This window comes from Apostichopus japonicus, chromosome 19 (assembly GCF_037975245.1).
Source record: "Apostichopus japonicus isolate 1M-3 chromosome 19, ASM3797524v1, whole genome shotgun sequence".
NCBI lineage: Eukaryota > Metazoa > Echinodermata > Holothuroidea > Aspidochirotida > Stichopodidae > Apostichopus > Apostichopus japonicus.
The window spans coordinates 11,839,071-11,851,107 of NC_092579.1; the positions used below are offsets into that span (position 1 = coordinate 11,839,071).

The 12,037-nt window shown below is 36.5% G+C and overlaps 1 protein-coding gene across 6 annotated transcripts in view; it reads right to left on the reverse strand.

Annotated features, from left to right (window-relative positions):
* LOC139959624 (RNA binding protein fox-1 homolog 2-like) overlaps positions 1-12,037 on the reverse strand; it is a 226,523-nt gene that overhangs the window by 167,970 nt on the left and 46,516 nt on the right. The window lies entirely within an intron of this gene.

Genomic DNA, 12,037 nt, shown 5'->3' on the forward strand with positions numbered 1-12,037 from the left:
CCACAAATGGGAGAACTTGTTTGCTGTAACTCTCTTTCGTTGGTTCGTTTTGGCCTATTTTGTGTGAGTTAGGAATACATGTGTGAGGACGAAGTTGGATTGCAATCGTTGTTTCATAGGTTTTCGTTGATTTTTTCTCGGGTATCTTTGCCCTACCATACATTGGAATTACTTTTAATCCATTCTGTGAGTTTCCGGTAAGTTGTAAACTATCAATGTCTGTAAATTCTGTGAGTGAAACGTAGGACCGACTTTACGTTAAATGCGGGCAAATTCAAATTTAATGATATGCGTGATCGTTGATCATTCTTCGAGGTCACGGGGTCAGACTTCCAACTGCCAAGGACAACTACTGGAGAGAAGGAAATAAATGGATGAAAAACATGGGAGTAATTTTGGTGGTATCATCATCTCATTTTGGGTGGTACTGCTTACTCACAAGGGTCCATAAGGGGGTTTCAATTTTCAAGAAAAGACACTAAACTGGAAACAGATGATTACGCCAATTTATGTGGCTTGTGGACTTGGCTGTAGTCTACATCACATTTTCCATCAGTAAGTCATGGGTAGCGATAGGTGAAATCATTTCATCTTTGTCCTTTTTTATATATTTCATATACCACAATTTAAGGTGATGACACATTTATTGATATCGATTACATGGGGATGAAACCATCAATTTTATGCAACAAAGTTAAACTTAAAATTATGTGATTATAGTTTACTGTATGAAGAACAAGACATGGAAATTAAAGTAAGGAAGCTAGATTTATTCTCAGACCATTCAGTGGGTACGTTTAGTCACTTGTTATTAAAGGAGCAATTCTCAAATACTGTATTGATCAGCACAATCAACCTAAGGGGTGGCACTATAGTGTTCCCAACAGTTGATCAGTTTTCAAAATAAGTATATTGACTATATACTCTAGGCCTTCAAAACTCTTTTCATGACAAATTTTTAACTGTCTTTCCGATCGTCAGCTTTGGAGTTTGTCCAGTGGATGACTGTAATATTACTTTATGCCAGATTACATTGTAACTAAGGAGGATCCAAACGGGATCCAATACGGAGCTAGGGCTGGTGATAGAGGGCGAACAGTGTTATAAAGGTTACCAGGACATTCTAGGCAGTGTGGTAGAACGTCAAGGGTAGAACATATATTGCAACTTGCTGGGTGGTAAGTTTGGGGGTGAAAAATACGTACATCAGGTTAGAAGTGCTCTATAGAATGGGGTTGTACTTTGCAATCAGCTGTTTAACCCTGTTTTCCTGAAATTGAAAACTTGTTCACGAAGGTGGTATATGAATGCATGTTGGCGTCTTCCATTTTGACCTTCAGCCTCTGAAGAAGATCCTGCTAGGATCGAAACGTCAGGCCCTCTTACTTTTACACATTCTCTTACACAGGCTCTTTAGTGAATAAGCAGTTTGTTAACAGTTTTGTTTCATTTTGATTTCCATTTTGACAGTTAGAAGACACAGGAGTGACCAATTGATAAGGGATCAAAACATTTAGAAATGTTGGTTCAGATAATTTATACTCAAATTGAAGGAATTAAAATTGAATGAGATTAAGAGATAAATTGTTATAGATCTGTCTGATTTAGGTATAAACCCCTGATAATACATAACACAGCAGCTATAATCAAAAGATCAAAATGGCCTCCAGGAAGTTACATTTCACTTGAGAAAAGCCTTAAGGTATCATTTCAATTACGAATCCGCTGCGGTAGACAGGGGGCATGAGTACCATATAATTAGTAGGGAGATAAGAACAAAAAACTCTCCTTTGGTAATTTCAACTATAATTTAACAGTAACACATGGCATTTATTGTGGTTTCTCCTCCCGTCACACCTGGGAGTTTGAAATTACAGATGATGTTTCAATAGCAACAGACAGAAAGTGCAGGAAGAGGCAATTTTGAGGGTGTTCTTGCAGAGATGAGATTTCTAGGGTGTCTAGAGATGAGATTTTGACTGAGGGTGTCTAGAGATGAGGTTATAGGATATCTACAAGGAGTGGGTGACACCACTTATTAGGAGAGACAATTGATCTGGAATCTGATTTGGGAAGGATGTCATCATAGTCAGAGATTTGATGAGATAATGGTTACCAGTTGCTAGAAATACTTACAATATTAAGTGACATCAACACTTTCAATCAATTTCAATAAATCCATCAAAACAGGAAAGGACATTTAATCGATAATTGAAATAATTGCTTGCACACATGTTGGATCGATAAATCGATAATCGGGAGTTTGCATAATGACAAACTCAAAGAAATCATCTTATATCACGTTGTATACCTCTGCATTTTAATTATTTCAAAATATTTGCTCATCTAACAGGTAATTTTAATTATATCACATTGGCTTGTACCATTGTATAAATAGATGTTGCAATTTTGAGAAGCTGTCAATGTATACTTCCACAATGAAATAATGCTTTTACTGAAAGCAGGTAGAAGCAAAGATCATCATTGGAAATGACATGGAGCATATGTTATATAGGATCATTGGTTATTATACATATATTCACAGGCAGTGAATGAGTAATATTGAGTCGATATGGCGTACAGGGGAAGAAAAGGCAACATGGTGGCCTACTTGAGTGATACAGCTTTGAGTAATTTATAATGTTGATACATTCAGGATCATTCAAGTTTTGCAATATAAGCTGTTTAGTCTGACCAATAATTGTAAATCATTATAGATCATAAGAATAAAATATGAATATGCATATATTCAATTTACCAATGATGATCACAGAGGAGGTAACAATACTGTCCTTTTATGATTTTGTCATTAAACTAATAATACTTAGGGCTTGATAACAAATACAAAGATACAACATGCTTGCATATAATATGTCCACATGAACATCCTCCATTCACTTGAATATTTATTGACTCTCAGATATTAAAAATACCAGAGTCCAATTTCCGTCGGATTTTTATGAGGGGAAATGTCTAGCCACAAATAAATTGCTGTTTAATGATATCCCTTTGGGATAAGGTTTACTCTTTTTTTGTTTGCAGCTTTCTCTCATTAGATTACTTTATACTTTATAACCATCTGAGTCAATGACATATTGTGGTATCTTTGGTGTGCTCAAATTTTTCTGAGATTAAAGATACTTGCTGCATTAAGTGAACTTGTTTTTGAACAATTTGGAGAGGTCTTGTTTTGTCTTTCATTTAACTTATTTGATTTTCATAACAATTCTGATATAAGGGATGGGGGAGGGGGGGGGGGGGTAAACTACCATACAGTATGGGCAGTTTGTGATCTTTATACGTTCCAATTTAACAGAGAATTTTAAGTTATGATGAAATCAAAATAACACCAATTATCATTATATATCGCATATATCATATGTTAGCAAATATACACAATGGTCTGGCAGAATTTATGATAGTGTAACACTGTTACGTACTGTAAAGTTGTGGAGCAATGGGAGTTTTGTGTGGAAGGTGTGGAACCATTGTGTTAGTTTAAATCCCCTTGGAATTTAATAGGGGTTATCTCTCCTGGCATTAAGTAAACCAGTTGTAATTGTTGGCAGATTATGGCTTTTGGGGCTGCTCCTATGGATCGGCAATGTGGTATCAGGCTTATCCTGGGATTGTGATGTAACACATGTGATATTTTCTAGGGATACTCATGTGATCACATTCATCTCTGTAAAGGAGTACAATTGTTTAGGGATGGTAGGAATGCACTGTAGTATTATGTCTTAAGCTAACTTGTAGATTAAAGTTCATCATTTGTATACATGTGGTATTTCCACGTATTGTTAACATTGTAAGAAGCGCTCTTTTCAATATATCGCTGTTAGAAATACCATCACCTCTCTGGATTTATTTTGTGTACATCTTAATTCTATGTATGTATGTATGTATGTATATGTGATCTTCCCGCAAGCAGGAACTCGCGAAAGAAGCCATGGAGGCTTATAGACTCGCAAGCTGACCGAAGCCAATCTCTCGGCACACATCCATTTAACGTCCATGTCGGGAAGTTGTTATTGAACAACACCCTTGCCAGACGACACACATTGCTGTCGGCGGGGAATCGAACCGGGGATCTCATGACCCCGGTTCGATTCCCCGCCGACCGGGGTCATGAGATCCCCGGTTCGATTCCCCGCCGACAGCAATGTGTGTCGTCTGGCAAGGGTGTTGTTCAATAATTCTCTGGCCAATTACAATACAACATCTTAGGCCAAGAACCCTGAATCGGCTGGCCGGCGCTACGCAGAGAGTAAAGTGTTACAATATATACAGTATAAAGTTTCCATAGTGTTATAAAAACCAAACTTTAGTTTGACACTCTTCCTAAGGAGACTATGTTTATCATGTTGGTAGTATAGTCAGCTAGAATATACACTTTAACAACAGAGAAGCATAGTCATAAATTATTAGCCTATGTGTTGAACAAAACCTGCTAAGAAATATCTTTAAATATATATAATGCATTTTTATGAGAAGAATGAAGACTTGATCAAGTCTAAATATGATATATAGAATCAGTTTGTCTTGGAGTTTAATGTATTTTTGTTATTTACCATATTTTCCTTAACAGATTAGAGTTAAAAAATTATGTACACGTAAGAAAAGCTTGATATTGAATATTAAACCTTAACCTGTTGTCATATGCAATGCCAAGTCAGCCTTTCACCTTAAAAATATGAACACATAAACAAAAAGGAAAGTAATGAAAATTCTAGTTAGTGAGTGGTAGTACTTAGACACATTGTCAAAATTTCAGCCCGCTGACATGATTGTAAGAGCCCAGCACGATATATCTCTCAAATAGAACAACAGTTTTCTGAGTGTTTTGGAGATTTTAATCCCATGTGAAGTAAATTTCTATAATTCAAATAAAAGGATTGGCTCTGTACCTTTCCTTTTAAAAAGCAATATGTGGAAAAACATTTCATTTCCCAGGAGATGGTATAAGAGATAGAAAAATAATTACAGCAAAGGCTCCAAGCAACGATAAGACCAAAATATATCTACCCCAGCGGCCAGTGACATGCCTTGGAGACACATTCAACACTTATTTTACTGTTAATGTTTCCAATCTCCATCAATTAAAAAAAAAAAAAAAAAATTCCCCAAACATTACTCAGATAAGCATGTGATACATATAACTATATGTGGGGATACATTAGTAGAACAGTTTATTGATTTCATTTTGCTACCTTTGGGTGAATATTTGAACAATATCCCAATAGATAATGTACACACTAACTATATAGATGCAGTAAAAACTGGACTATACTGACAAATCGGGGCCGGAGGATATCCGGATATATGAAAATGGATAATCCAGGTTTCCTATACTACATTAAAGTTTAATCTTTGAGAAATGTTTGTTTATAGAACATATTGTGTATAATGTGTTACAATTGTAAACAGATTCAGCATTTACTCTGAGCTGTCTTGTGTGCCATTTGTGTTATCATTGAATGGGACACAAAAAGCCAATTAATTATCTTAATTTGGCTTAATTATATGACAGTGATCTTGGTGAAGAAAAACTCCATCAAACAGCTAAGAAAAATGTTGTTCTGTTTGGTAGATATCCTACTTTAATGGTTGTGTCTGGGAGTGGTCATTTTGTAAATCTGTGATGTGATAGTGTCATTAGGATCTGAATCTGATTTACTTTCTTTGTGGGGGGAGGAGAGGGGAAGGGGAAGGGGGAGGGGGAGGGGAGCGGAAGGGGATTATCACTTTACAATACTCTCAACAAATCGTTTAACATTCACTAATATTTTGATACTTTACCACAACAACAATTTTAAATGAATTTAAGGACCTACATTATTAATTACAAACATGAAATAATATACTATTATTAATCCACTTTGCAATTATTTCTCCATTTTCCATGGTCTCTACTTCCCAAACAATTTATAAATAATAATCTTGATCAGGTATAGTATGTCGGACTTCTTCACGTTAAATCTTTCCATTGCTGAAAGACCACACGTCAGCAGCTGATGAAGGGTTTTTGTGAGATATCAAGTTGCCTAAAGTCTTGGCCTAATTGGTAGTACATTATATTGAGCGGCCTTCTCATCCAACCTTAGAAATGCCTTAAACACTTAACACAAATCCATCTTCATTTACACCTCCTCAAATAAACACAATATACTTAAGAGTTTCTATAAGCAGCTAGTGTACGTGAGCAATCGTAATCTCCTCTCTAGCCATCCTTTATCTTCCCACGTCAATCTCCATCCCATATTAGACCTCCAGGAACAAAAAATCTACCGATGACACTAAGTGAGGCAAAAAATTTTGAGAACGGACAATTACAAAAAAGCTACGAAATTAAACTGCCATCATGTAATGCGGCGGCCATCGGCATAGCTATCCTTTGATAATCAGCATATATCCAATCAAGTGTAAAATGAGCTTCTTAAACTCACCACTTTCTCCGCAAACAAAGTCCGCCTGCCGTAAAATGCTCTTTGCCAGAAAGAATGTTTGCTTTTGCCAAACATTTCAAAGGCTACCTCTTCATATACTAACTGTGACTCAAATGACAAACAATGGAGTATTATATTATCGAAATGTTAGTGAAACAGGAGTTTTGTCATTTCTATGTTTACTTCTTATTAGCACACTGCCATTACTAAGAATAGGTTTTACAATTTTATTGGTAGTAACAATCATTGGATTCAGTTTGGAACAGGTACAGTAATTGACTGAATTAATATGCACATATGACACCAATACGCAAATGGGAGACGGGAATCGATCATCTGAAGTTAAAATGATTTATGATGTTTGTGTGCCTCTTGCAGGTGTCCCCCATCTCCCCCCCCCCCCCCGTTGAAAAACGCTGAACTAAACCACATCAGTCCACTTATTCCATAGCAGACATTTTTCTGTCAACTGTGTTATGTTATATATAAAATAAAGGAGAACTTTCTCATCAAATAAGAAGAAAACTTAATAAATAAGAAATTCTAAACCCCTTCCAGAGTCAGATGTAACATGTCAGTGACATTTCTTTACGATAGATCTAAAATACATTACAATGTTATGAAGACGTAACTCATAACTCGCAAAATGCGTTCATACTGCAACGGTACCTTCGGAGACAGGAAAAAATTTCATCCGCATCAACTACGAGCAGTGACTCACTCCTTCACAACCAATTCCCATATCAAACTTTCCATTTCCGGGCAGAGAGGATCTTCTATCGATCAGTGAATTATCTTGTTTATGCTAACTGGGACTGGAAATATTAGATTTCACGCCTGTGTGTATCCGTTGAAGCGATCCCAATTTCATTATTCATTATGGTTCGACTTTATCTTCATAATGTCTACTGATAGATGGTTTGCAACAGACTAACATATATATGACAAAATGTAATTAATGTTAGGAGTAGATGTATACACACCTCCTCTTTCAAGTTTATATACATCTCAGACCTGTTTATGATATCTTTTTTATCTTTTCTAAGTCTTAAAACATTTGTCTTCTTAGATGTGTCTAATGACTTTTATCTATAAGCTGTTAATGAAATATGAGATCAAGTAAAAGGTTGATAAGGATTTGGAAAAAACCTTGAAAGTGAGAGGAAAAGAGAACTTGGAATATAAAGTAGGGACAATTAAGTCAAAATGTATGAGACAAAATTTCTTCCCAATATGTATTAAGCTATGGTGTATTGTCAAGCTCAATGCCAGTCCCATACATATCATCACAGGACAATGGAAATCTCCTAACTTGATATATGGAATCAGACTGTTAAACTTACATCAATAATGCAAAGCATAATTCCTTTTGTATTGTTTTGATGTGATCATTGCATTATGCAGAAAACTCTAAATTTGAGAGACACGATTGGTATTTGTACTACTTAATTGTGTTAATCTGTTTTTTCCTCTGAACCAGATGTTAAAGATATCTTTGGAGTTTAACACTATCTCACATCAAAACTACAGATAAGTGACAGTGGTTTTGGATTCTAGAATTATGTGACTATATTCCATTTCCCCATAGTTTCATTCTAGAATCTAGTAATTCTGTACATAATTCAAAAATTCAAAAATTGTAACATCTACTCCATCTCGTTCCCTATACATCCCCTCCTTCCTCTCCCTCCTCCCAATGTCCCCCTCCTCCAATCTCTCTCTTCCCACTACTCCCTTCTTCTCCTCCTTCCTCTCCCTCCTCCCAATGTCCTTCTCCTCCAATCTCTCTCCTCCCACCACTCCCCTCTTTCCCTCTTCTATTCCTAACCATCCTTTCCACCTTCCTCTCCTCAACCTCCTGTCTTTACTGCTAATAAACATGTTGTCGTTTCTTTTTTTCCTTCTTCTTCTTCCTTTGTCCCCCTTTAAATTAAGGAGCAACATATTGGGAACTTCTTATATATGTAATTGTTTCACACAAACAACGACTAAAACTACACCAAAGAGATGTATCATCAAATACCATAGAATGTCATGCTATGGTCACTTAAGGGTCAAATATATATGTCCATTTCAGCCTGAAGCAATGATATTTTCAGGTATTACAGGAAATTGATTGAAATTGGATATCTTACTCAGTCTCTGCCTCGATTTTAAAGCAGCTTTTTCCTTCAATATTGATCATTTTTGCAAATACTATTTCAAACTAAAATCCCATAACGACATCGGTAGCTTCTATTGTCAAGTTTCATTGACAGAAAGTGACAAAAAAAGGTTGAAAATTTCAAAATTTGAAGTAGTGTCCTGGCATGAAGACATTGAAGATTGACTTGGGAGTTTAAAAGATAAAAGATTCTCACATTAACATTCACTTGGTGAAAAGTTTAACTCTCGAAACTGCTTTAAGTATATTATACGAGGGCGGCCGAGTCAGGACAATTGTATAGAACAATTTTGTCAGCTGCTTCCAGCATCTTTTAGAAGGTAAAATTTGGAGTTAATTAACACAAATGAGTTGTAATCCAAAGAGCCGATAATTCCAGAGTAAATCAAGAAATTGTATCTCGTTACACCTGTAAGACTATTAGCACAGTTTGAAACAGTGAATCTGAAAAGTACAACGATCAAATTACATACAGGCCTTTAACTCATGCATATATAGAAGAAAGCTAATTGTCAAAATTAGTGGTTTTACTACTGAAGGATTAACCTGCTTTTTTCTTCTTCCAGTTTTTGATTTTTTGTTTCATCTTGCAGCTACAAAGAATTGGTTCAGTCACAGATTTTGTGTGAAAAGTAGGTTATTCAACGGTAAAACTTGAAGATGAAAAAGGCCCTTATAGCCAAGCGCATGATATGTTCTCAATATGAATGTCAATATGAATATTGGTGAATCAGGAGAATACATACATATATCTAATTACCAAAGATGTCTTCACTTTTCAGATTCTGTTACACAGTCATGTTCCAATTAGCGCTGACCAAGGATAATTTGGACAATGAAGCATATTTTTTAGAAAATATCAATGTCCTTAATTTAGCCAGGTTTCATTTCAAATGAAGTATAAGTAAAAAGTCAATTTCTGATTCAATTTTTCCAGTTTTGCATTTAACTGTGTATTAATAATGATTGTCTGGGATTAATTAATTACGCCCTATTTAACCTTTCAGTAGAGAGGAAAAAACCTAGAAATGTGTTAAAGCAGTGGCTGATTGCAATCTTATTTTGAATAAACCCCAGTTCTTCTTTTGTAAATATTACAGAAAACTCAAATGGCTGCTTTTATCTTATTCCCACATAATGCAAGCTTACATGGCCCCTGAGTTTTACAGAGTAGTAGTTAATGACTTATTCTTAACAAAACCTGTTGTGACTCTGCAATGTGTCAAATGTTTAAAGAGACTGTGTAGTGATCAGGGCAAATTTGAAGGATTTTTCGCGGTTGTCCCTCGGACAACCAAGTCTTGTTGTCCAAACAGCAGATTTGGTTTTCCGAAAGTAACAATGATCAATCAGTACACTGTAGGAGGGATGCATAGGTTAGGTGAATAGAGCACCAATTTGGGTCAGTAAATCTCTACTCTTCAGGTGGATCCTTGGCCTACCACTCTGTTTTGTTTTATTTCAGTATCTCAAAAGTGATAGAGGGTATTTGGGGGTATTTGGTTTAAATTAGGCTGTCTCGGACGAGCATTAAAAATTTGCTATGGGAAACTATTATTGCTAGCTCTGCTGAAATAGTCATAATATTTCAGAAACATACACTAAAAAATTAGATCCTTTCAAGGAATGAAGCACTTGATGACTGAGCAAAGGTGGCACCAGCCATGGTAATCTGTGGGGGGGAAGGGGGTGGGGCAACTAGGGGCAAGAAATGTAACACTGATATGGAGGAGGGAGAAGGTTTTTTTTCCCTTTTGTGAATTTTTCTACAAGTAAAAGTGAGTTAGAGGCATAATGATGCTATCATTTTTCATAGTAATGCACTGCATTGGAAGCTGTTTCTAATATATACAAATGATAAGCCTAGTTCTATATGTTTAGGATAAGTAGCAGATTTGATTGGATGGAAACTGGGGGGGCAAGGAAAACTCTGAGGAGACAATTGGCCCCCCCATCCCTTCCCACAGGGCACCACTGTGACTGAGGATATTGAGAAATATCTTAATTTTTGCTATGCTCTTTTGTATATAAACTTTCTGTTCCCTACATTCTCAGCATTCTCTTGCCCACAATGTCCCACATGGGTGTTTGATATGCAATGGGAATTAATATTTGTACACAAGACTTTCCAATATGAAATTAAGGTTTAATGTCATACAAAAGATTATAGCACATCTCGGCCATGTATCCACATTTCCACCCCAAAACAAATCCAGGCGAAATATTCTTGTGTGTGTGAAGCACGTAGATATATGAAGGAAATGCAATCCTTTGTTCATGGAAATGTAATTTCTTTGGGAAAAACAGGTTAGATGTATGCCTAACCATGGAGGTAAAACAGACCTCCATGGCCTAACTATGATAATGAGGTGTAAACCTACAGACACAAAATGTCTTCTAACAATCAGATTCTGGAAGAATCACAGCTTCTTAAAAAGAGGTAGGAATACAGATTTGTTCAAAAGGTAAGTAGGATTAAATGCCTAAAACGTTATATTGAAAAACCGACAGTCCACGAAGGTCTTTCTTAATTGCCGGATTTACCTCTGTCAATTTGCGAGGTTGGGTTACCCTCTCCGCAATTTGAAACCTGTCACAGAGAAATACTCACGAGCAGATAGACTCGGTAAGTTTTGCTCATCTTCAAAACTTGACACAACCTGCCCAAATCTTCTTTTCAGATCTCTCATATGGCTTCATTAAGTCAGTCCCCAGAAAAATTATCATATCTTTCCATTTTTTTACTTTCACTGGTGATGGCTGAAGAGAGCTCCTTGTGTGACAGTCGGTCAACAATAAGTATACCTTTTAGCGTTTAAGTACCGTAGCGTTAAGCCGAGGGGAAATTCATGAAAAAGGCAGCAATTACCGCTGTATACAAAGCAAGCAATTTTTTTTTCATAATCGTCAATTTATTTCAAGGAAGGAAGAAAGTGCATAGTACATTTTGCTCATTATGAAATCAAAGTAGAAGAACTGGCAAGTTTTGAAAAGCTTGGGGCATCGGATCAATGAGGGATACATAGTCATATTCTAAAGATGAGCTGTAAGGACTTACTCTTTTCAAACCTATATGTACACCTCACTCTCCCACACCCTATGCCCCCTCTCCCACACCCTATGCCCCCTCTCCCACACCCTATGCCCCCTCCCCCACCCAGCACCTCAGGTTCAGGAAGAAATGGTGATAGGAGCAAACCCTATTCCCCTCCCTCTCCCCCCCCTTCTCCCCCCTGTTTTTTCACATGAAGCAATCGTTTGACTTTAACCAATCTCATAGTAGTAACAAAATAATAGAACATGAATATCCTTACAGGGTGCATGGGAATGTTTTGTCTTCCAGATGAAGTGTTCTTGCTGCAGGCAAGTTCCGTCAGTGCACACTAGTGCACATTGCAAAGTAGAGAACAGACTATGATGCCTTACG